We start from the raw sequence: 21,411 nt of genomic DNA on the forward strand, positions 1-21,411 counted from the left end.
TGATGAATGTCAAAGGGTTGGTAATATCTCTAGACGCAATGAAATGCCTATGAATTATACTCTTGTTATTGAACCGTTCGATTGTTGGGGATTTGACTTCATGGGACCTTTTCCCTCTTCAGAAGGTAACACTCATATACTTGTTGCTGTTGATTATGTTACTAAATGGGTGGAAGCCATACCTACAAAAAGTGCTGATGGTGAGACCTCTTTAAGAATGCTTTTAGATATTATTTTTCCTAGATTTGGAGTTCCTAGATATATTATGACTGATGGAGGTTCTCATTTTATTCATGGTGGTTTTAGAAAAACTCTTGCTAAATATGGTATTAATAATAGAATTGCTTCCGCTTATCATCCTCAAACTAGTGGGCAAGTAGAACTATCAAATAGAGAAATTAAATCTATCTTGCAAAAGACTGTTAATAAAACTAGAAAGAATTGGGCTAGTAAATTGAAGGATGCACTATGGGCTTATAGAACTGCTTATAAAAACCCCATGGGAATGTCACCTTATAAAATGGTTTATGGGAAAGCTTGTCATTTACCTTTAGAACTAGAGCACAAAGCTTATTGGGCAGTTAGAGAATTAAATAAAGATCCTAAACTTGCCGGTAATAAGAGGTTGCTACAATTGAGTTCTCTAGATGAATGGAGAAGTGAAGCTTATGAAAATGCTAAACTCTTTAATGAGAAAGTTAAAAAATGGCATGATAGAAGGATTATCAAAAGAGAATTTAATATTGGGGATAAAGTCCTACTGTATCGGTCTCGTCTCAGATTCTTTGCAGGGAAATTACTCTCGAAGTGGGAAGGACCATATGTTGTTGAGGAGGTGTATCGTTCAGGAGCAATTAAAATTAGCTCTCTCCAAGGCAATGCCACACAAGTGGTGAATGGACAAAGACTCAAGCATTATATCTCAGGTGATTCTTACAATGTAGATGTTGATGTTATTCGAGTGGAAACACCGGAGGCTTTCATCAAAGGTCAAATTGACAGCCCACCAGAACTCGACTTTGAATAGGTAACAGTACTGGTAATAAAAAGTTCGCGATTTACTTTCCGAACAATGTTTTTGCTGTTTTTGGAAAATATGAAAAATTACGAGATCAAAACGGAGTGGAGGAGACGCACGAGGGCGTGCCCCATAGGCCAGCGCGGGCCCTAGCCAGGCCGCGCCGCCCTATGAGTTGGCCGCCTCGTCGCCCCTTTCCGACTCTGGTTCGACCTGGTACTTTCCTTTTGTCGTGAAATTTTTTGCTATATAATCCCCCGGACCCCTGGCGGTCCGTATATCGTTTTCTCGACGTGTTTTGTTTCGAGCTGTTTCTGCCAGGATCTGTTTTCAGTTTAGAAGCACCATGGTCTCCAAGAACAAGGGCAAGGAGCTTTCGGATGAAGATATTCAAGATCCCGAGTGGAAAGAGGAGGACAAGAACGTCAAGGAAGAGGATGAAGAAGAGGTGGAGGAAGACTCGCGCGCACACCCGCGTTCTACCATCGCAAGCATCAAGGTGGTGGATAACCCTTTTAGTGCAAACAGGAGCGCAAGAATTCACGCCGGAGGAAGGGTTCCACGTCATTACCTAGCTCAGAAGACATCTACTTCAGGAAGGATGAAGCCTGAGGGTGAAGAGTGGGGAAATAACTCCAAGAGTTGGGACTCGCCGTCGGACATACTTCTTAACCGCGTCGAGCACAATTCGGAGATGATTCGCAACCTCACGTACAAGATTGATGAGCTTCAGGAGCTTGTTGAGAAGCTTGTCAGGAATTCATCACCACCATCGCTGAAGGAGTAATTCATCATCGGTATTGGCATCCCCTTGGTTTGTTCCAAGCTTGGGGGAGTGCCGCGGTATCACATCATCACTACCTTTTACTTTTACTGTCAAGTAGTGTCATATCATGAGTAGGGAAGTTATCATATAAGATGGGTTGCAGTTTGGAAGTATCTCTCCTTTAGTTGGTTGTCTATGTATCCCTTGGTGTGAGTTATCGTTATGGAATATTAATGAGAAGTCTTATCATTTACATATTGCACACCTTATTTTAGTTTGCAATCTCTATTATATGATCGATCTTGATTTTAGTATTGGTATCACTTTGGGAGCATTGAATAAATCTATTTGGTTTTGGCAAACTTAGCATTGGTCAATAGCAACAACACTTTGAGGTTTAATTAGAAAAGAAAAATACATGTAGTTGTTTCATTATCTTTCTTTCTTGTTAGCTCATAGCTTATTATTCCGAAGTTAAAACTGTTTGTGCTTACAAGAAAGATGCATGATTGTTTCTATCACATGTATATTTGTTTGTTTCCCTCGACTCTTATGCTTGCTAATTAACCTTGCTAGCCAAAGACCTGTACTGAGAGGGAATACTTCTCGTGCATCCAAACCTTAACCCAAACCTATGTCATTTGTGTCCACCATATCTACCTACTACATGGTATTTCCTGCCATTCCAAGTAAATACTTCGTGTGCTACCTTTAAACAATTCAAAATTTACTATCTCTTATTTGTGTCAATGTTTTATAGCTCATGAGGAAGTATGTGGTGTTTTATCTTTCAACCTTGTTGGGCAACTTTCACCAATGGACTAGTGGCTTCATCCGCTTATCCAATAATTTTGCAAAAAGAGCTGGCAATGGGATTCCCAGTCCCAAATTAACTTAACTAAATAGACACTCCTCCATGGTATGTGATTGATGGACGGCACCGGAAGGATTCGGTTAGCCATGGCTTGTGTAAGCAAAGGTTGGGGGGAGTGTCATCATAATAAAACTAAAATAAAAAGGCACTCCTTCATGGTATGAGATTGTTGGCAGGCACCCGAGGATTCGGTTAGCCATGGTTTGTGAAAGAAAGGTTGGAAGGAGTGCCACACAAAATAAAATAAAATGGGAGCCGCTCTTTGAAGGTTTGTCTGGCAAGGGGGTTAGAGTACCCGCTACCAGTCGTTGACAACAACAAACACCTCTCAAAATATTACTTTTATTCTCTTTATATGATTTCAAAACTGAAAAAGCTCTAGCACATGATTTAATCCCTGCTTCCCTCTACGAAGGGCCTGTCTTTTACTTTATGTTGAGTCAGTAAACCTATTTCCCTCCATCTCAAGCAAGCATTTGAGTAGTTGTGATCAAACCATTATATTGTGATTTCCTTCATCATGTCTTTTATTCTTCCTTGTTTAGTACAAGTTTTATCTAAATGAATATAGCTTTGCAAGTTATCAATGATCATGAGGAGACCATTATGATTGAGTATGCAAGCTGTGCCATATAAACTTTAACATGAGAGCACTGCTCAATAACATAAGTATAATCTGTTAATTGTTCTCTGACCAAGAACGAAGTTTGCCATCACCAACTATGATTTCTTATGCACCTTTATTTGTGATTACCTTATACTTGTTTCAAGTTGAGTTATATGAGGAAGTTGTTTACTAGAATGTCTTGTGTGAATGAATATGATGCTTCTTGTCCGTATTTTATCGACTATTCACTCCATAAACATGTGGTCCTGTTTACCGAGTTCAGTTTCGCTTGGGGACAAACGAAGTCTAAGCTTGGGGGGAGTTGATACGTCCAATTTGCATCACTATTTTATATCATAATTTGATGTTATTCATTGATATATTTCATATTTGAACACAATACTTATGTTATTTCATCTATTTTGCATGTTTCATGATTATTGGAGGATCGAGCACCGGAGCCAGGATTCTGCTGGAAAAGGCGCCGTCAGAATGCAATATTTCGGAAGATCAACAGTTGATGGAAATTATATCAAAAATCCTATTTTTCCAGATGACGAAGTGAGCCAGAAGGGGGAGCTGAGGGGACCCGAGGTGGGCCCAGCCCATAGGCCGGCGCGGCCCAAGGCCTGGCCGCGCCGCCCTATGAGGAGGGGGCCCACAGCCCCCTCTCGCCTCTTTTTCTTCGCGTACGCCTTCGTCCCGAAAACCTAAGCTCCAGAGGGTACCTCGCGAAGAGTTACAGCCGCCTCTGCGAGGCGGAGAACACCAGAGAGAAAAGAGCTCTCCGGCGGGCTGAGATCCGCCGGGGAAATTCCCTCCGGGAGGGGGAAATCGACGCCATCGTCACCGCCATCAAGTTGGACATCATCTCCATCACCATCATCATCATCTTCATCATCATCACCGCCGTCTCCACCGCTGGACATCGTCACCGCCGTAGCAATTTGGGTTCGATCTTGATTGTTTGATAGGGGAAACTCTCCCGGTATTGATTTCTACTTGTTATTGATGCTATTGAGTGAAACCGTTGAACCAAGGTTTATGTTCAGATTGTTATTCATCATCATATCACCTCTGATCATGTTCCATATGATGTCTCGTGAGTAGTTCGTTTAGTTCTTGAGGACATGGGTGAAGTCTAAATGTTAGTAGTGAAGTATGGTTGAGTAATATTCAATGTTATGATATTTAAGTTGTGGTGTTATTCTTCTAGTGGTGTCGTGTGAATGTCGACTACACGACACTTCACCTTTATGGGCCTAGGGGAATGCATCTTGTACTCGTTTGCCAATTGCGGGGTTGCCAGAGTGACAGAAACCTAAGCCCCCGTTGGTATATCGATGCAGGAGGGATAGCAGGATCTCAGAGTTTAAGGCTGTGGTTAGATTTATCTTAATTACTTTCTTGTAGTTGCGGATGCTTGCAAGGGGTATAATCACAAGTATGTATTAGTCCTAGGAAGGGCGGTACATTAGCACAGGTTCACCCACACAACACTTATCAAAACAATGAAGATTAATTAGCCGTATGTAGCGAAAGCACTAGACTAAAATCCCGTGTGTCCTCGAGAACGTTTGGTCATTATAAGTAAACAAACCGGCTTGTCCTTTGTGCTAAAAAGGATTGGGCCACTCGCTGCAATTGTTACTCTCGCACTTTAATTACTCGTACTTTATTCAACTGTTATATCAAAACCCCCTGAATACTTGTCTGTGAGCATTTACAGTGAATCCTTCATCGAAACTGCTCGTCAACACCTTCTGCTCCTCGTTGGGTTTGACACTCTTACTTATTGAAGATACTACGATACACCCCCTATACTTGTGGGTCATCAACGCAAAAGAAGCTCCACAGAAAGCCCGCATACCCGCTTTGCTAAAAGGTTGTACTAAGTCTTGCTGAGTCCCTGTACTCAGCTTTGCATGCTTTTGTTTCAGACGAAGTCGCTCCAACAGATGGTGGTTTCTAGTCGACATCGACGAGTAGCTTAGGGTTCCCAGGTGGCAGCCTGGAATCTATGGGCTGGGACGTCGCCGTTATGCTCCTGGCCTCTTAGGCCTTTTGCTATCTTGCTATGTCTAATAGCATAACTTTGCTTCCATTGATTGATGTATGCCAGGTCAGTGACCTCTGCTTGTAATACTTTGGTTCTTCGCTCAGTTATGAGCTTGTTTCACCTTTTTGAGTCGTAGAGTCACTGTTGTGTTACCGATTCTCTCACTGTAGTCTCTCGAGCTCTAGGTTAGGCTTATGTCAGATGAAGATCTGGTATTTTTCTAACCCTGATCCCGGGGGTGCCACAGGTTTCAACCACCAGCGACCCGCCTCCGTCCTCATCAATCTGCACCGCGGGCGACCATCATCGACATCCCCCTCAACCTTCCCCTCAAGCACAGCCAAATCCACCCATCCCGACCTTCTCCTCCACCCTGCCGTCAAGCAGTAGCAGCGGTCGGTATCCCCCTGTCCAGGAGCTCAAGGTGAGATGAATCAGTGAAACTGCTAGCTGCAAGTCTGCATTTTGGTACTGGTTTTACTAAAACTTGTGCATCTTGGTATTGTTGTAACTCAAACCGTGATCAGTTTTGTATTGTATAAAATTGCTATATGTTTTACAGTAGAAGTGAAACAAAACAGGCTGGAAATCACCTGCCGCCCTAGCAGGCCAGGAGCGCGCCCATCCCAGCCGAACGACCAGGAGCGCGCCGAATGTTCTGCGCTCCGACCGGGAAGCTAGCGATCGTTTGGGAAGCCGGATCCAAGGATTTTCGGGAAGCTGGTCGATTCCCGAACACGCCCTTAGGCTCAAAGGTCTCGCTTGGTCAACCGAGGGGAGCCCTATCACAATCCTCACCGCCCCCATCCCACTCGCCACCACACCCCTCTCCTCGCAGCTCCGACCAGCGCTGCCGAGTGGCACGCGGATGGAAGCAGCGGCGACGAACGCACACATCCGGCTATTAATCCCACCAGCCTCGCAATAGATTACACCCATCCGGCCAGATCGACGACCGCGGTGCCTAGGTCGACGGCCGGTAACATCTTCATCGACCGGTCCTTTGGGGCCTTATTCTCCTCCGCGTGAGTGCTGCTGGCGCGCATGACAGCCATGGTGCCGAAGGATGCGATCTCGCCCACCTGGCCGGGGAGATGCTGGGTCAACGGGTGACTATGTGCGTGCATGGCTCCTTATGACCGCAGCGCCCTGATGTGTCCGCAAAACTGCAGAAGTGCCTATGGCATCAGATCCCTTCAGGCTCCATCTTCCTATTAGAGCAGAGAACACGTACCAACAACACCGCTTGCTTTCTTGTAGCAAGCTATTTGTGAATGCATCCTTTACTCTTTATCATGCATCGTGCTATTTCCACTTTGATTTTATGTTTTCTTCGTCTTAGAAAAGATTTGGAGGTCAAAAGCATAATGCTGACATGACCAGTGGAATAATAGAAGTTGCAGATATTACAGACATTATTGTATGGCTCAGAATATCTTTGCGAATATTGTTAATTGTTGGTTTGTCTGGTATTTTCTGGATGAAAATATGAAAAATGCAGAATTAATCTTACAAGTGGTTTAGCTTCTTGGCTCATAGACCAGGACACTTGATTCTCATCATTTTCTACAATGGAGCAATTTGTCATCGATCTCAACTGCTGTTATTACTACTATTACGTTCAACAAGTCCCTTATCTCCATTATTGTGAATGGGAATGTCTCAGCGTGGCCATCTGAAGGCTGTAACAAATTGAAGTTTAAGTAAGTTTCTAACATGATGTAAGGTCGTTGTGTTCTATTAGTTTGTTTCTAAATTTAGATTAGATGTTCCGTGTGTGCTCTGAATATGCATTCTTTATCTGCTTCCAACTAGAGAAACACTTTCATGTACTGGTCATCTAAAACACTACAGGTACCCTAGCTGATATAGTAGTGCAATTGGTATTGCTGGTGGAGTCATCGCTGCTGGCTGATTTGTTCCTTGCTATTTATCCATGTCCTTCTTCTTTGAGATACAAATGGTCCATATTATTGACTTATTGTGGCAGCAAGGTCAAGCTCTATGGAGGTGTGCAGAGTGAGGATCATCTTAAGAATTCATGTTGGGTGTTTTTCTCTAGGTTATTTCTTTGTATATATAGTGTTGACGCTTGTTTTGAATATACCCATGAATCAGATAAAAGAGACTTTAAATGTATGAGAAATATTGGAAAGAGAATGATCTATTCCAGTGTGAAGTTAACTCAGATAAATCTGCTCATTGTTTCGCAATGTACGTGTAGGTGATCCCCACATCCGTTTTTGGTACATATATTAGTTACTTGTTGATTTGCTCTAGAAGTGAGTGAATGGTTGAGATAAGTTAATAATTTTAGTACAGGGTTGTATCTTTTTGTGGAATTCCATTTGCTACCTAAAGATGGTGAATGTGCATGTGTAGGCGTATGTTTTGATGTATTTCTCGAAGTGTTGTACCAGCCGACGTCTTGGAGCATCCATCGCCTCGAAGGTCCACCGTCGGCATGTCCTCAAGCTCTTAGATTTGTATGGATTTAATTGGTTCTACATAGTTCAACTTCCATATACTAGAAGATATGCATTTTCCTTATGCATTTTTTTAGATGGACCTGATGTATATTTTAAACAGTGAATGTTTATACGCAGGTGAATTCTTAGTCCTATGAGGCCCTCTAAGTGAGCAAGCTCCAGCAGTTAAGCCCAGATTAAACTCTAGCATTGTTGATTGGTTCATGGTGCCTTGTGATGCAGATGACAGTACTCGTTTGGCTGCTGATGTTGTATCAACCACTATCGAAATCACCATCAGAAGGCAAAATGATTGGTAAGATTTGCTTGGCTAATATAATATTCTTTTCTTAAATTTCCAAGCGAGGGCCTTGTATACATCGTTATATTATGCATGATTTATAGCTTGTTCCAACTGAAGTGGTGCCTTTACTGGCTAATATTGCATTCTTTTCAAAAAAAAGTGCTAAGCCAGAAGGTATATCCATGATTGCAGAAAATTATGTAGGCAAGATCATTCTAGGCAACGCATAAACTCACTCATGTTCCATGTAGGTGCATTCCTGTGCACGAGAGAGTTTATTTCGTTTCTTTTTTGTGCCTCCTGTAGATGTATAAACGCTTGACACGCGTACAACACGCGACCGTTGGGAACCCCAAGTGGAAGGTGTGATGCGTACAGCAGTAAGTTTCCCTCAGTTAGAAACCAAGGTTTATCGAACCAGTAGGAGTCAAGAAGCACGTTGAAGGTTGATGGCGGCAAGATGTAGTGCGGCGCAACACCAGGGATTCCGGCGCCAACGTGGAACCTGCACAACACAACCAAAGTACTTTGCCTCAACGAAACAGTGAGGTTGTCAATCTCACCGGCTTGCTGTAACAAAGGATTAGATGTATAGTGTGGATGATGATTGTTTGCAGAAAACAGTAGAACAAGTATTGCAGTAGATTGTATTCGATGTAAAAGAATGGACCGGGGTCCACAGTTCACTAGAGGTGTCTCTCTCATAAGATAAATAGCATGTTAGGTGAACAAATTACAGTTGGGCAATTGACAAATAAAGAGGGCATGACCATGCACATACATGATATGATGAGTATAGTGAGATTTAATTGGGCATTACGACAAAGTACATAGACCGCTATCCAGCATGCATCTATGCCTAAAAAGTCCACCTTCAGGTTATCATCCGAACCGCTTCCAGTATTAAGTTGCAAACAATAGACAATTGCATTAAGTATGGTGCGTAATGTAATCAACAACTACATCCTTGGACATAGCATCGATGTTTTATCCCTAGTGGCAACAGCACATCCACAACCTTAGAACTTTCTGTCACTGTCCCAGATTTAATGGAGGCATGAACCCACTATCGAGCATAAATACTCCCTCTTGGAGTTACTAGCAAAAACTTGGCCAGAGCCCCTACTAATAACGGAGAGCATGCAAGATCATAAACAACACATAGGTAATAGATTGATAATCAACATAACATAGTATTATCTATCCATCGGATCCCAACAAACACAACATATAGCATTACAGATAGATGATCTTGATCATGTTAGGCAGCTCACAAGATCCGACAATGAAGCACAATTAGGAGAAGACGACCATCTAGCTACTGCTATGGACCCATAGTCCGGGGGTGAACTACTCACTCATCACTCCGGAGGCGATCATGGCGGTGAAGAGTCCTCCGGGAGATGATTCCCCTCTCCGGCAGGGTGCCGGAGGCGATCTCCTGAATCCCCCGAGATGGGAGTGGCGGCGGCGACGTCTCTGGAAGGTTTTCCGTATCGTGGCTCTCGGTACTGGGGGTTTCGCGACGAAGGCTTTAAGTAGGCGGAGGAGATAGGTCAGGGGGCGCCAAGGTGGGCCCACACAGCAGGCCGGCGCGGCCAAGGGCCAGGCCGCGCTGCCCTGTTGTCTGGCCACCTCGTGGCCCCACTTCGTGACTCCTTCGGTCTTCTGGAAGCTTCGTGTGAAAATAGGCCCCTGGGCGTTGATTTCATCCAATTCCGAGAATATTTCCTTACTAGGATTTCTAAAACCAAAAACAGCAGAAAACAGCAACTGGCTCTTCGGCATCTCGTTAATAGGTTAGTGCCGGAAAATGCATAAATATGACATAAAGTATGTATAAAACATGTAGATATCATCAATAATGTGGCATGGAACATAAGAAATTATCGATATGTCGGAGACATATCAGCATCCCCAAGCTTAGTTCCTGCTCGTCCCGAGCAGGTAAACGATAACAAAGATAATTTCTGGAGTGACATGCCATCATAACCTTGATCATACTATTGTAAGCACATGTAATGAATGCAGCGATCAAAAACAATTGTAAATGACATGAGTAAACAAATGAATCATATAGCAAAGACTTTTCATGAATAGTACTTTCAAGACAAGCATCAATAAGTCTTGCATAAGAGTTAACTCATAAAGCAATAATTCAAAGTAAAAGTATTGAAGTAACACAAAGGAAGATTAAGTTTCAGTGGTTGCTTTCAACTTGTAACATGTATATCTCATGGATATTGTCAATGTAAAGTAATATAACAAGTGCAATATGCAAGTATGTAGGAATCAATGCACAGTTCACACAAGTGTTTGCTTCTTGAGGTGGAGAGAAATAGGTGAACTGACTCAACATAAAAGTAAAAGAATGGCCCTTCGCAGAGGGAAGCATTGATTGCTATATTTGTGCTAGAGCTTTGGTTTTGAAAACAAGAAACAATTTTGTCAACGGTAATAATAAAGCATATGTGTTATGTAAATTATATCCTACAAGTTGCAAGCCTCATGCATAGTATACTAATAGTGCCCGCACCTTGTCCTAATTAGCTCGGATTACCTGGATTATCATCGCAATACATATGTTTTAACCAAGTGTCACAAAGGGGTACCTCTATGCCGCCTGTACAAAGGTCTAAGGAGAAAGCTCGCATTGGATTTCTCGCTTTTGATTATTCTAAACTTAGACATCCATACCGGGACAACATAGACAATAGATAATGGACTCCTCTTTAATGCTTAAGCATTCAACAACAGTTAATTTTCTCATATGAGATTGAGGATATTTGTCCAAAACTGAAACTTCCACCATGGATAATGGATTTAGTTAGCGGCCTAATGTTCTTCTCTAACATTATGCATGCTCTAACCATTCTAGTGGTAAATCTCCCTTACTTCAGACAAGACGGACATGCATAGCAACTCACATGATATTCAACAAAGAGTAGTTGATGGCGTCCCCAGGAACATGGTTATCGCACAACAAGCAACTTAATAAGAGATAAAGTGCATAAGTACATATTCAATACCACAATATTTTTTAGGTTATTTGTCCCATGAGCTATATATTGAAAAGGTAAAGAATAGAAATTTAAAGGTAGCACTCAAGCAATTTACTTTGGAATGGCGGAGAAATACCATGTAGTAGGTAGGTATGGTGGACACAAATGGCATAGTGGTTGGCTCAAGGATTTTGGATGCATGAGAAGTATTCCCTCTCGATACAAGGCTTAGGCTAGCAAGGTTTATTTGAAACAAACACAAGGATGAACCGGTGCAGCAAAACTCACATAAAAGACATATTGTAAACATCATAATACTCTACACCGTCTTCCTTGTTGTTTAAACTTTTACTAGAAATTATCTAGACCTTAGAGAGACCAATTATGCAAAACAAATTTTAGCAAGCTCTATGTATTTCTTCATTAATAGGTGCAAAGTATATGATGCAAGAGCTTAAACATGAGCACAACAATTGCCAAGTATCAAATTATCCAAGACATTTTACCAATTACTACATGTAGCATTTCCCGTTTCCAACCATATAACAATTTAACCAAGAAGATTCAACCTTCGCCATGAACATTATGAGTAAAGCCTAAGGACATATTTGTCCATATGCAACAGCGGAGCATGTCTCTCTCCCACACAAAGAATGCTAGGATCCATTTTATTCAAACAAAACAAAAACAAAAACAAACAGACGCTCCAAGCAAAGCACATAAGATGTGATGGAATAAAAATATAGTTTCACTAGAGGAACCTGATATTGTTGTCGATGAAGAAGGGGATGCCTTGGGCATCCCCAAGCTTAGACGCTTGAGTCTTCTTGAAATATGCAGGGGTGAACCACCGGGGCATCCCCAAGCTTAGAGTTTTCACTCTCCTTGATCATATTGTATCATCTCCCTCTCTTGATCCTTGAAAACTTCCTCCACACCAAACTCAAAACAACTCATTAGAGGGTTAGTGCACAATTAAAATTTACATGTTCAGAGGTGACATAATCATTCTTAACACTTCTGTACATTGCACAAAGCCACTGAAAGTTAATGGAATCGAAAAATCCATCAAGCATAGCAAAACAGGCAATGCGAAATAAAAGGTAGAATATGTCAAAACAGAACAGTTCGTAAAGACGAATTTCTAAGAGGCACCAGACTTGCTCAAATAAAAATGCTCAAATTTAATGAAAGTTGCGTACATATCTGAGGATCACTCACGTAAATTGGCATAATTTTCTGAGTTACCTACAGAGAATTATGCCCAGATTCGTGACAACAAAGAAATCTGTTTCTGCGCAGTAATCCAAATCTAGTATGAACCTTACTATCAATGATTTTACTTGGCACAACAATGCACAAAACTAAGATAAGGAGAGGTTGCTACAGTAGTAACAACTTCCAAGACTCAAATATAAAATAAAAGTACTGTAGTAAAAACATGGGTTGTCTCCCATAAGCGCTTTTCTTTAACGCCTTTCAGCTAGGCGCAGAAAGTGTATATCAAGTATTATCAAGAGACGAAGCATCAACATCATAATTTGTTCTAATGATAGAATCAAAAGGTAACTTCATTCTCTTTCTAGGGAAGTGTTCCATACCTTTCTTGAGAGGAAATTGATATTTAATATTACCTTCCTTCATATCAATGATAGCACCAACAGTTCGAAGAAAAGGTCTTCCCAATATAATGGGACAAGATGCATTGCATTCAATATCCAAGACAACAAAATCAACGGGGACAAGTTTATTGTTAACGGTACTGCGAACATTATCAACTCTCCCCAAAGGTTTCTTTGTAGAATTATCAGCAAGATTAACATCCAAATAACAATTTTTCAATGGTGGCAAGTCAAGCATATTATAGATTTTCTTAGGCATAACGAAAATACTTGCACCAAGATCACATAAAGCATTACAATCAAAGTCATTGACCTTCATCTTAATGATAGGCTCCCAACCATCCTCTAGCTTCCTAGGAATAGAAGCTTCGCGTTCTAGTTTCTCTTCTTTAGCTTTTATGAGAGCATTTGTAATATGTTTTGTGAAAGCCAAATTTATAGCACTAGCATTAGGACTCTTAGCAAGTTTTTGTAAGAACTTTATAACTTCAGATATGTGGCAATCATCAAAATCCAAACCATTATAATCTAAAGCAATGGGATCGTTGTCCCCAATGTTGGAAAAAATTTCAGCAGTTTTATCACATGCGCTTTCGTAGTTTTAGCGCTTGTGCAGTTTTTCACGCTTTGCATTAGAAGTGGAAACATTGCCAACACCAATTCTTTTACCATTAATAGTAGGAGTTGCAGTAACATGTGGAGCATTAGCATTACTAGTGGTGGTAATAGTCCAAACTTTAGCTATATTATCTTCTTTTTCATTTTCTTCTTTCTCCCACCTAGCACGCAATTCGGCCATCAATCTTATATTCTCATTAATTCTAACTTGGATGGCATTTGCTGTAGTAACAATCTTATTATTATTATTTTCATTAGGCATAACTTTCGATTTCAAAAGATCAACATCAGCAGCAAGACTATCGACTTTAGAAGCCAGTATATCAATTTTCCCAAGCTTTTCTTCAACAGATTTGTTAAAAGCAGTTTGTGTACTAATAAATTCTTTAAGCATAGCTTCAAGTCCAGGGGGTGTGTTCCTATTATTGTTGTAAGAATTCCCATAAGAATTACCATAGCCGTTGCCATTATTATAAGGATATGGCCTATAGTTGTTACTAGAATTGTTCCGGTAAGCGTTGTTGTTGAAATTATTATTTTTAATGAAGTTTACATCAACATGTTCTTCTTGAGCAACCAATGAAGCTAACGGAACATTATTAGGATCAATATTAGTCCTACCATTCACAAGCATAGACATAATAGCATCAATCTTATCACTCAAGGAGGAGGTTTCTTCGACAGAATTTACCTTCTTACCTTGTGGAGCTCTTTCCGTGTGCCATTCAGAGTAATTAATCATCATATTATCAAGAAGCTTTGTTGCGTCGCCTAGAGTGATGGACATAAAGGTACCCCCAGCAGCTGAATCCAATAGGTTCCGCGAAGAAAAATTCAGTCCTGCATAAAAGGTTTGGATGATCATCCAAGTAGTCAGTCCATGGGTTGGGCAATTTTTAACCAAAGATTTCATTCTTTCCCAAGCTTGTGCAACATGCTCATTATCCAATTGTTTAAAATTCATTATGCTACTTCTCAAAGATATAATTTTAGCAGGGGGATAATATCTACCAATAAAAGCATCCTTGCATTTAGTCCATGAATCAATACTATTCTTAGGCAGAGATAGCAACCAATCTTTAGCTCTTCCTCTTAATGAGAAAGGAAACAATTTTAATTTTATAATGTCACCATCTACATCCTTATACGTTTGCATTTCACACAATTCAATAAAATTATTAAGATGGGCAGCAGCATCATCAGAACTAACACCAGAAAATTGCTCTCTCATAACAAGATTCAGTAAAGCAGGTTTAATTTCAAAGAATTCCGCTGTAGTAGCAGGTGGAGCAATAGGTGTGCATAAGAAATCATTATTATTTGTGGTTGTGAAGTCACACAACTTAGTATTTTCAGGAGTACCCATTTTAGAAACAGTAAATAAAGCAAACTAGATAAAGTAAATGCAAGTAACTAATTTTTTTGTGTTTTTAATATGGAGATTGCAAACAAGACAGTAAATAAAGTAAAACTAGCAACTAATTTTTTTTGTATTTTGATATAATGCAGCAAACAAAGTAGTAAAATAAAATAAAAGCAAGACAAAAACAAAGTAAAGAGATTGGAAGTGGAGACTCCCCTTGCAGCGTGTCTTGATCTCCCCGGCAACAGCGCCAGAAATTTAGCTTGACACGCGTACAGCACGCGACCGTTGGGAACCCCAAGTGGAAGGTGTGATGCGTACAGCAGTAAGTTTCCCTCAGTTAGAAACCAAGGTTTATCGAACCAGTAGGAGTCAAGAAGCACGTTGAAGGTTGATAGCGGCGAGATGTAGTGCGGCGCAACACCAGGGATTCCGGCGCCAACGTGGAACCTGCACAACACAACCAAAGTACTTTGGCCCAACGAAACAGTGAGGTTGTCAATCTCACGGGCTTGCTGTAACAAAGGATTAGATGTATAGTGTGGATGATGATTGTTTGCAGAAAACAGTAGAACAAGTATTGCAGTAGATTGTATTCGATGTAAAAGAATGGACCGGGGTCCACAGTTCACTAGAGGTGTCTCTCCCATAAGATAAATAGCATGTTGGGCGAACAAATTACAGTTGGGCAATTGACAAATAAAGAGGGCATGACCATGCACATACATGATATGATGAGTATAGTGAGATTTAATTGGGCATTACGATAAAGTACATAGACCGCTATCCAGCATGCATCTATGCCTAAAAAGTCCACCTTCAGGTTATCATCTGAACCCCTTCCAGTATTAAGTTGCAAACAACAGACAATTGCATTAAGTATGGTGCGTAATGTAATCAACAACTACATCCTCGGACATAGCATCGATGTTTTATCCCTAGTGGCAACAGCACATCCACAACCTTAGAAATTTACATCACTGTCCTGCATTTAATGGAGGCATGAACCCACTATCGAGCATAAATACTCCCTCTTGGAGTTACTAGCAAAAACTTGGCTAGAGCCCCTACTAATAACGGAGAGCATGCAAGATCATAAACAACACATAGGTAATAGATTGATAATCAACATAACATAGTATTCTCTATCCATCGGATCCCAACAAACACAACATATAGCATTACAGATAGATGATCTTGATCATGTTAGGCAGCTCACAAGATCCGACAATGAAGCACAGTTAGGAGAAGACGACCATCTAGCTACTGCTATGGACCCATAGTCCAGGGGTGAACTACTCACTCATCACTCCGGAGGCGACCATGGCGGTGAAGAGTCCTCCGGGAGATGATTCCCCTCTCCGACAGGGTGCCGGAGGCGATCTCCTGAATCCCCCGAGATAGGATTGGCGGCGGCGGCGTCTCTGGAAGGTTTTCCGTATCGTGGCTCTCGGTACTAGGGGTTTCGCGACGAAGGCTTTAAGTAGGCGGAGGAGATAGGTCAGGGGGCGCCAAGGTGGGCCCACACAGCAGGCCGGCGCGGCCAAGGGCCAGGCCGCGCCGCCCTGTTGTCTAGCCACCTCGTGGCCCCACTTCGTGACTCCTTCGGTCTTCTGGAAGCTTCGTGTGAAAATAGGCCCCTGGGCGTTGATTTCGTCCAATTCCGAGAATATTTCCTTACTAGGATTTCTGAAACCAAAAACAGCAAATAACAGCAACTGGCTCTTCGGCATCTCGTTAATAGGTTAGTGCCAGAAAATGCATAAATATGACATAAAGTATGTATAAAACATGTAGATATCATCAATAATGTGGCATGGAACATAAGAAATTATCGATACGTCGGAGACGTATCAACGCTACGCATCAACTACTGAATCTAATTGGTAATTTTTCATTTTTTTTTGTATAAACAAAGTCAATATTTTTTTGTATGAGAAGATTTACTTTTATTTTAGTGTTACCTATTAGACACAGTAGTCTGTCTTTATTATTGCAAGAAATTGTATTCTATATATATAATCGTTGATTTATGTTTTGCTATTTTACACTCTGTCATTCTCTGCTTTCTTTAGAAGGTGAGCATGCTATCCAATAGTAGGATGAGATTATGGTGTACATGGAAACATAACTTTTCTTTTTGTAGTTCGGGATAATTAAAGAAAACTTATTTGGCTTTTCAGTTCTCTGATATTGTAGATCTCGAAGTGTGAAACTAATTTTCGGTAATACTGAGATATTGTAGGCCAGGACAAGTGTCGACACCAACATCCTCTGTCCAGCAAAGCTAACACAAGATGAAGATGATGCTTCTTTCTAGCAACATTTCTATGCATATTACCCATGCTAAAAGAGTACACTTTCTAACCTTCATATGCCAAACATGAGGAGGAATGCCAAGGACGGGATTTTTTTTCGCATTCAGCCAGAGATATAGCTCCTAACTTTCCTTGTAATCAAATAAGCTTTTTCCTAATACAATGACCCTACTTACGCTACAATAGCTTGAATGTATATGATTTATTACAGTATTAGGGTAACCAATTTTCCAGGTACGTAGATAAAACCATAATCTATGAACAAATTGATTCATGCCACATTTCTGTGCTCTTTTCTTCCTTTATATGTCAGCTTCAGTTAAGTTTGCCAGTATTAATTTATACAAATGAGCTCTTGTGTCCCATATTAATTTAACCAGTTATGATCGAGAAATAAATATACATTGGTTACATCCGGTGTATTTGCCAGTAGCATACTAGGAGCAAACTATTGAGCTACATTTTAGTAAAATTCAAATGAGTATACTCTACCGGTTCTCCTTGGTGGTTGGATAGTGCCAGTGTTACTTGTTAGATATATCAAGGATTTAGTGCAGGTTGATACTTATATTTGTGGTTTGATATGCAATGAATCATGATCAATTAAGTGAAAGTACTTATACCTCTACTAAGTGTCTGGTTTGGATGCGTTTGGATATATTCTCCCATTTATTTCAAAAATCCACATTCAGAATTTGAGAGACTCACTTGCTCAGGCAAAGTTGGACACGGTTGTTAAGGTTAGGTCTTGCTTGCACTTGGCACCATTTATATTCAGCACTGGTCTTGAAGGTCAAAATATTTGAATTTCTATGTAAGGGCATGTACAACGCCGCCACTTACATGGGGTGCTAGGATGAACTTCCCATCCATTATGCGTGATTCCCAGTCATATATACTCGGGATTTTGCTTAGCATCGGCTCTTTCCTTTGTGGCGGCGCTAGCCAAGAAAATGACCCCACTACATGAATTTAGGAGGGCGTTAGCCTATGGTTGGTATTTACTTTTAATTCAGTAGTGACTGGAATTAGCGCCCAGCATAGAGCCTAGAACGCTTAGCTGATAATCAGAATTTATGGAAATTATTTTTATGAACTTAAACGCCTGCATAAGCAGCTAGCCTTGTACATGCCCTGAAACCTCTGAATCTTAAGTCTACTTCTTAGTAATGTTGCCTAACGAGCCTTTTTATCCTTTATTCTCGAGAGATGCATTTTTTTCCTTTTCAATTATTCCGTTAGCAGAACAGTAGCACCATCTGACACTAACATCCTGCCTTTTGGTTTCAGACTTGTTATTCTAAGAAGCACGTGTATCATCTTTCACTAAAGAAATTGGGACCTTGGAGATATATCACTTTACATAGCCTTTGAAGTACATTCAGTTACCGAATAATCATCGGAGCATTACACTCTTTAATCAACGATAGTGTCCCCTCTTGAAACAAAAATCTGTGTGTGTGGGTGCACACCATTAGTTCTCTCAGGTCCATATGATGTCTGCGAAGAGATTTGTTTTACCTTGACATGAAACATTTATGTTGAATCAATATTTGATGTATGAATGGAAAGTTGGAAACCATGTGAACGGAAATCACGTGACATCAAATTTGGTTTACAGTTATGAAATTAGAACAATTGTTTGCAATTGTCCATATTTTTTTTCGTTATTCGTGTGAAAGCACAAACATTTGATTCAATTGTGGTACTCTCCATCCAGATGCGATAGGGTTGGTGCTTGCCATGGATGCAGTCGATGATGTTGCTAGGCCGGAGTGCATCGTGCCCAGCCAGCAGGTCCAGCCGCGACTCAGCAGAACAACGTGTAAAGTTTGTGAGTATGTTCTTCGTGGAAATTTGTTAACAGTGTAATTTACTTCTCCTTCTGAGCACTACAAGCTAGCAATACAATTTATACTACATCTATCTAATATGTAAGTGGTTATTATGTAGTAACTATTTTATGATGACAAACTCACTCTTTGATGTGCGAAATCTTTGATGTGCATTTATCCATTCGAGTGCGGGGAGGTAGAGGAATCGCGTGGTTGCCGCGATGGCGAGGCCTCCTGCCTTCTGGTTACGCTGCACTTGGGCAGCCACCTTCGCGAGTCACGGTTTAAGTTGATGCATTAGGTTGTTTATGTAAAATAAATAAACTAAAATAAAAGTTAGCTTTCAATAACCAGTCACGGTGAATCTCAAAATATTAGTATTTCACTATTTTTCAAATAATAGAAAATAAAAAGGTTGCATGCTAAAAAATTCTCACTCGTAACAAAAAAATAGTGCGTTAGGAAAAAAATCTTCATGTTGTTCAACAATTGTTCACACCTCCCTCAGGACATGAAGTTGATCACCGTACCTTTGTTTGGGGGAATAACTATGCTCCTCCAAATATTACAAGTTTTTGTTTGGACGGCTTCCCGCAGATGCATCGTGTGGAAATCTAAACCTGTACCAAAACTTAAAGTGTTTATCTGGCTTCTCATCATGAACCGGCTAAACACACGGGATTTAATGATACGTAAACATTGGCATCTTGATTCTGGTCCTGAGTGTGTTCTATGTACTGGAGAAGATACTGAAACGAGAGACCATCTCTTCTTCCATTGTGATTTTTCAAGGCAATGTTGGTTGTTTCTAAATATACATTGGGACTTCTCGCGGGATTTTGTAGAAAATTATACATCTACAAGAGCGGCGTTTGGGAGACCATGTTTTATGGAGATTTTTGCTTGTGCTGCATGGAATATTTGGAAAGTAAGGAATGATTTCATCTAAAACAGTAAGCCGGTCTCTTTTAGTAGGTGGAAAGTTTGTTTCCAGAGCGACCTTCTTCTTCACAAGTACAAGGTTAAACCTTGTAATGTTCAACCCTGGTAGAATGGCTTCTTTCCATTTTGGTGTAATCCTTTTACTCTTTCTTAGATACTTTCTACCACCTTGATGTAATACGCCAGCAGTAGGACTGATTGTAAATATGTTTATATTAATATAAAATTTACACCGTAGGGGATTTTCCTACGGTAAAGGTGTCAAAATAAAACAATTGTTCACAGACATTCAAAAAATGTTTATTATTTTACAAAAATGTTCTATTTTTGAAAAAGGTTTACCATTATTTTAAAATCACACATTTCATAAAATATACTTGTGTTGTGAATTATATATGTGCATTGAGAAATAAAATTTAAGAACCCGTAGCAACGCACGGGCATTTGTACTAGTATAAAAAGAAAAAGGAAACCATGCTAATGTGTAAAAAGTTATGACAATTTATCATATTTTTGATATATATGTCTGGGTTTACTTTTGAATGAGTTTCTTATCGTTTCTACTCAAATTTCAATTGTATATATTGTATTTGTGTTGTTGGCCCTAAATATTGCACCGAAAATATTGACACGCCGGCCCTAGCTTTGAGGATGCCATACAACATGCATGAATTCATGCAGTAAAAATGTGCATATATATGCACGTGGGAAATTAAAGAAGCAAGGCAAACTCCAACATATGAATGGTGAGAGAACCTGTTAAAGGTTCTTCTAAGTAATTAAGGTCAGGGTTGGTATTATTTTACCTAAGTAGTATATATATTTTACATCACAGATGTGAAATGAAAAGATGCGCATCTCTATAAACCCGACCTAAACCCTACCCTAACCCTAAAACCTAACCTTAAACCCTAAACCCAAACACACACACACACACACACATATATATATATCACTACCAAAAAATGAGTCATGATTCAAATATTTGCCATTGTTTTCCTGTAGTAATACATTGCTGCCACACGCTTTTGGGAAGCGAGCGAGGTGAACGTACTCAAACACATGGTGCCAAAAACTGAGCACTGTTCTTCTAAAAGATTATAACAACTGTATATATACCATGTTTATTTGGTATTGGTCATAGAGGTAGTACGTATGTAGACCACAAATTATATGACTCTCCATGTTTTGTTTCAACCTTAATTTTTCTATCGAGCCACACAATAACTTTGGCTTGTTTTAAAATTTAGGCCGGTCAATCTCATGAGAGCTCGCCCTTGTTTTGTGATCTAGCTAGTTGGATGCGGCGGTGACAAGGGATTAACTTGTCAATGCCTATGGATTGTAGGCTAGGGTTTAGTTAGAAGTAGAGGGTAAGTAGATCTCGAAGGTTTCAGCCGAAAAGTACTCGACGATTGTGAAAACTAAGGTTTGCAGACAATGATTCGGTTGGTTCTTTGTCCCTCGACTCCCCCTTATATATGAGGTGGAGCCGAGGGATTCGTGCTATACAAGTTTACAGAGTCCGGGACGGTTTCTAACTCATCCCGCCAGATTACAAACAACACTTCCTATTACAACTCTATCTTTCCTTAGTAAATCTTGGGCTTCCGAA

This window comes from Lolium perenne, chromosome 4 (genome assembly GCF_019359855.2).
Source record: "Lolium perenne isolate Kyuss_39 chromosome 4, Kyuss_2.0, whole genome shotgun sequence".
Lineage (NCBI taxonomy): Eukaryota > Viridiplantae > Streptophyta > Magnoliopsida > Poales > Poaceae > Lolium > Lolium perenne.